Below are 215 nucleotides of genomic sequence, written 5' to 3' on the forward strand. Positions count from 1 at the left end.
TGCTTCATATTCGCACTTTTATTCTTTATTTATTTTATTTTATTCTTTTTTTTTATTCTTTTATTTTATTTTATTTTATTTATTTATTGAAACTCTTATCTTGGGTGTTTTCAGTTCATCTGCGGCGACACGCGCATGCACAAGATTGCTCATCTGTCACGTGAGTTTGCTGCTGCTGCTTTGCTGCTGCTGCTTCGCTGCTGCTGCTGCTTCTG

This window comes from Eimeria tenella, genomic scaffold, assembly GCF_000499545.2.
Source record: "Eimeria tenella Houghton genomic scaffold, Eth_scaff2210, whole genome shotgun sequence".
NCBI lineage: Eukaryota > Apicomplexa > Conoidasida > Eucoccidiorida > Eimeriidae > Eimeria > Eimeria tenella.